The 5717-nt window shown below is 41.2% G+C and overlaps 1 long non-coding RNA gene across 1 annotated transcript; it reads right to left on the bottom strand.

Annotated features, from left to right (window-relative positions):
* Positions 1-242: 242 nt before the first annotated feature.
* Positions 243-1729, bottom strand: LOC144379766 (uncharacterized). Its single transcript, XR_013443131.1, has 2 exons — positions 1651-1729; positions 243-1022 (listed from the first exon to the last, which is right to left on the bottom strand). It is a non-coding gene; the product is annotated as an uncharacterized LOC144379766 (long non-coding RNA).
* Between the last annotated feature and the right edge of the window lie 3988 nt (positions 1730-5717).

Here is a 5717-nt window from a genome sequence, read left to right as displayed (position 1 = left end):
CACAGAATTGCAGGGTCTAGAAAGTCTGAAATTATAGGACAAGCTGGGGGGCGAGAAATTCTGATAGTCGATGTCGCAGTGTGGACTTAGAGCGCTAGAGAGCAGTGGGCTGGAAACTGAGGCAGGGTTTCTATGTTGCGTTCCTGAGGATAATTCCTACTTCAGGGCGGGGGCTCAGACTTTGCTTTAGATGCCTTCAAATGATTGGATGAGGCCCACCCAAATTATGGAGCATAATCTGCTTTCCTCAAAGTGTACTGATTTAAGTGTTACTCATCTCTAAAAAATACCTTCACAGCAATATCTAGATGAGTGTTTGACCAAACAATGGGCACCACAGCCTGGGCCAGGTTGACACATAAAATTAACTATCACACTGTCCATTAAAGGGAAACAAATAGTATATATGTCATAGAATTGTAACACAATGAAGCATACCGAGCAGGGAGAATGGCTCCCAGCGTTCATCTTGGCTGTCATTTTTCTTCCCATACCCTACAGAAGTAGTAACAGCTGGTCACCCACATACATTGGGGCTATCTAGTTTGGGGAAGGGGTGAGCAGAAGGTTTGGTGGATTTATGGCAGGTAAGTGGTTTTATCCCTTAAAGAACCAGAGTGCGGCATCTGGGGTTAGTTTTAAATTGATGTTTGTTTTCAAAAGAAAAGGAATTTAAAAAGAGCTCTGATCCTTTAAGACTGAACTATTGCTTTAGAGACCCATCACCTAGCAACAGGAAGATAATACCTTCTCTCCTCCAACAGGTAAACCTCTGGCTTATCTAATTGAAATTTCAGGCTTCCTGCCACACTCCTGAAAAACTATCACTTTTAAAGGGATCAAACTGTACGCCAAACAGAGTCAAATTTGAATGTGCGAGTTTCCAAATGGCAGGCTAATGAGATTTTCCTTGGGAGAAGAGATGTGAAGCTCTACAGCTCATAATTTAAGTAGCTTTGTTCCACTGGCATTCATTGAATTTCACAAAAAGACTGCAGTAAAATTCCTTTTTTGACTCCTGTCTGGGGATCAAAGATAAGTGTTAGAAGCAGAAACAAAGGGTAAATTGTAAGAAAATAAAGAATTATCTAGACTTTTCACCAGCTTGAGTTATCTTTTATTCTTCCCTCCCTGTTCCCTGACCCCCCCTTCCCATGTTCGTTACAAATGCTCTCCATTCTACTGAAATGACTGCTCATTCCATGCTTTTCCACTCCACTGACATTGCCCTGGAAAGTACCCCTGATTGATCTCCCTGACCAAACTGTCTAATCTATTCTTGACACCATTGACCAGTTTATTTCTTTTAAGACACAGCCTTTCTACATTCTATTCTCTGCTCAAAAGTTTCAATAGCTACTCTTGCTTTCTTTTCAACAAAATTCAAACTCCTTTGCTTGGCATTTAAGACTTTCTGTGATATAACCTCAAATTTTCTTTCCAAGATTATTTCCATATTTCTATGCACCAGTTCTAGCCAAACACAAATTTCTGGTCCTGAGCCTTTTTAACTCCACATCACTATTTATACTAGCACCTCCTCAAATGCCCTCTCCTTGAATCCCAGTAATTCACCTAGGCCCAGGCATGCCAATTCTTCCAAGAAGCCTTCCTTGATTTCCCTCTTCCCAAGTAGTAATAGATTCTCACCTTTCAGTGCACCTCTCTTGTGATATTTATCACATTTAGAGAAGTCAGTAGGGTGTAGTAGTTAGGTGCACAACTTTGGAGGCAGAGAACTGTGTTTGAGGCCCAGCTCTGCTACTTCTTATCTGTGTTACCTTGGACAAATTGCTTACCTTCTGGGAATCACAGCTTACGTTTGTCTTTTTGAAAAATGAGATAGCCAGTGGTTGTGAAAGTTAAATAAGTTAAATCATGGAACGTGCCTGGCATGTAGCTGACAGTCAGTAAATATTAACTCTTATTTTCTAAAAATCACATTTAACCTTTTTTATAGTCTATATAGTCCCCATCTCATTCCTCCATTGTGAAATCCTTTGGGGGTAGAATCTAGATCATAAACCCACCTGGTTCCTCTCCCCACCATGCTTGCCATGTATTAATATTCGAAAAAAATTGCTCATGGTGGCCTTCCCTGGGTAACCTATCTAAAATGCCCTGCCACCCCACCCCAGTCACATGATATATCTCTTCCCTGGGCCTTATTTTGACATGACACTAATTCTCATCTGAGTTACAGTATATGCGTATTGTTTTTGTCATACATATATTTCATTGTCTATCTCCCCCACAAAAATACACTTTCAAAAAGACAAGGACTTTTGTGTGTTTTGATTATTGCTGAATCCCAGCACCTGGGTCAGTGTGCATAGCGGACATTTAACAAATATTTGCTGAACACATGAATGAATGAGGATCTCCTTTCTCTCTCTCTCTCTCTCTCTCTCTCTCTCTCTTTTTTTCCCTGAGTTGTATCTCTAAATAAAGTGATGATGTTTATTGCCAATTCCCCAAAGCTAGGTTTACAGAGAACAATTGGAATATTAACCAGATGATTTTGGTATATACGTCAGGTGAAGAAACTCCAAATGTGATTGGAAATGTACGGCAGTGATGTCTAGTGCTTACCCATTTCTTCTCTGCCTCTCCTTTGGGGCATGTGAGGAGATCACATCTCTCTGCTCCCCTTCCAGTCAGGCAGGACCATGTTCTGGAGCAGAAGTGACGCACGTCACTCCAGGCCAAAGCCTTTAATTATCCCTGTGAGACCTTCTTCATCTGCCCCGTCACCTGAGGAGGTCACATGTTCTAGGAGGTTCAGCTCTGGGATGGTGAGCCCTCTGTTCAGCCTGAATCCTTGTCTTAGACTGAATCACCTAGACCCACAAACAGCTTTGTAAGAGTGAGAAATAAGCTGGGTGGGACTCAGCCATGAGACAAAGGGATTGTTTCTTACTATGCATAACCTAGCTACTCTGACTTGTATTAGGGTGAATGGTATGAAGAGCCAGAAGGAGAGTCTTGGTATTTACCAACAAATCTATCAATGCAAAATAGTCGTTCACCTGAAATATTAAGTAACTCACAACATAGTTTATTTCAGTGATCATGGAAATGTCTTCTTATCTTCCTTGATTATCCCTCATTCTTTGTAGATAAGGGGAATGTACCAACCTTTACTGGTCTTCAGTGGAGTCCTTGCTTTGCATGCTACTATATTTACCAAACCCTGTGCATCCAGAACGATATGGTCATGATTCTAACACGCACATGTTTCAGCTCACGCTGTACTATGCAAAGAAAGGACGGCCCGAATTTGACTTTACTAGAAAGTACTGAACTATAAAGGGACAACACTTTGAAACTCAATTTCCTGACAGTTTCCTTTGGTTTTCTTTTTTTCTTTGAAGATCCAGAATGTTTTTCCTATAAATTACTGTGACTTCTCATTAACAATGAACTTCACACACTCTATCTTAACATTGCTGATTGTCATGGTCTTCTCTCTTCATACCCAAACCACTGTTTCTCCTATCACATAAGTAATACTGGTTACTGAGTTATGATAATTAATTCATCATCGATTCACTCAAGATATAGCAGAATGAACTTAAAAACAAATAGCTGTCATCTTTTATAAAAATACCTTTACTCTCTGAGGGATAGCCTCCTTGTACAAAAATAATAAGACCAACCCAGGAGCCATGAATTCTTCCCCAGGACTAAGGGATGAATTTGCATGGGTCCATCACTCTTTCTGCCCTTTGAGCAAGAACAGCTATTGGCCAGAGGATGAGATATGGCCCATGTACCCAGGATGGGACAAGTGGATTGACTTTCCAAGGGATGAAGTCCATGTCGTTGGCTGCATTAGCACAGTTCTCTAAATAGCTGAACTCATGAGTCATCTGAGTTCTTAAAGAGGTTCCCAAACCTATTGATTCATTATTGACACCAACCCAACCCATGCTGGTGCTAGGAAAATCAGATGTTTTGAGGTGTAGTCTATGAACTGGAGGGTCTTACAATCTAGTTTGGGTCATGAGTGACTGAGTCTTCTAAAGTAGAAATAGAGAGTAGTGCAAAATAATTACATTTGCTGTTTCAGAAAGTCTAGAACTTTCTGTCATGTCCATATTACATTATAAAAGATAATCTGTGATGAGGGCCAAGAATAGTGTAGGCACAGTAAGAGCTATAGGAATGAAGAGCTGCCAAGGGAGGGGATTGGAGGTCTAGGCAGTTTTACTGAGGAGATGAGATAAAGGGCAGGTGAGACTTGCATCTGAGATAGGAACTCAAATGCCCAGGGGGCCGAGCTGAAAACAGGAGTGAATGAGAGCAGTTTGGGCTGGAAGTGTCAGGGTTACACTGGACATCCACCACCCCTCTGCTGCGCACGAGGCTGGGGCCCCGTTACCGGGCCTTTCAGATGTTTCCAGAAAACTTAGAAATCCATATTTGTAAGAAATGGCCAGATCTTAAAATATTGGCAACTCAGATAAACACGATCGCAGGTCAAATAAAACAGTTTCTGGCAGGATTGGACTACTGCCTTGCAACTCTTGCCCCAGGACACCCAAGCGGGAGGCTCGAGAAGGATTTTCTTCTGCTCTCGGCTGACCCCTCGCATTTCCAATGACTCTACTTCTCCTGTATGCAGAATAGAGTGAGCTCTGATTAAATAGATATGAGATATAGCGCATTGACTTTGCATAATTCCTTAATTTCGAGGAGGAAATTTATATCCCCCCCCCACCCACATACACAATTTTGCTCTGTCAACAGTAATTGTCCTGAGCCACTGCCCCACTGGGGAGAGCTGCTGAAGAGGGGTTGGCCGTGATTCATTAAATTCTATTTGCTGAGAGCAAATGGCAGAGCCCTCAATCACGCTTCGCGCCTCTTCGGCGGCCTCCAGAGGAAGCCGCTGTCCGGGATTATAAAACTGCTATTTTTCTTTTTTTTTTTCTTTTTTTATTGTGGTAATATATACACGCTCCTTACCATTTTTACCATTTTTAAGTGCACAGCTCAGGGGCATTAAGTACATTTACAATGTTGTGCAACCGCCGCCGCCATCCATTTCCAGAACTTTTTCATCATTCCAAACAGAAACTGTTTATTCATTAAACAATCACTCCCCATTCCTCCCTCCCCACCAGCCCCTGGTAACCTCTATTCCACTTTCTGTCCCTGTGCGTTTGCCCACTCTACGTACTTCATCTGAGGGAAATCACGCAAGCATTGTCCTTCTGGGTCTGGCCTATTTCATGACGCATGATGTTTTCAAGGTCCATCCGTGCTGTGGCAAAGATCCCGTTTACTTTTTATTTTGTTCATTTCCCCCATATTCCCTCACCACTTTCCTTATTTTGGTGGTAAATATATACAAAAAGGATAATACTTTGAGCATAAAAACCACCTAAGAATGCATCATTCAGAGCTTTAATTCTCTTAAAAAGAAAGGATCCTGATTTGTCCAAATCTCTGGCTTTCAGACTGTCTGGATTTGAATCCTGACCCCGCCATTAACTATTATATGGTTCTAGGAATATTATTTAACCTTTCTGTGCCCTGGAATTCTCACATAAAAAAACCAGGAAAATAATAATTCATATATACACTAATATCCAACGTTATAAAAACAGAAGGAGCATTCATACAGAGGAGTCTTAGTAATTCAGTTTTTTGGAAACATAACCAGGGACTGATTTTATATCTCTGTGTGTATTCTAAAAATTTATTTAAAT

The sequence above is a fragment of the Halichoerus grypus genome, chromosome 13 (genome assembly GCF_964656455.1).
Source record: "Halichoerus grypus chromosome 13, mHalGry1.hap1.1, whole genome shotgun sequence".
Lineage (NCBI taxonomy): Eukaryota > Metazoa > Chordata > Mammalia > Carnivora > Phocidae > Halichoerus > Halichoerus grypus.
This window is presented reverse-complemented; position numbering and strand designations above follow the sequence as displayed.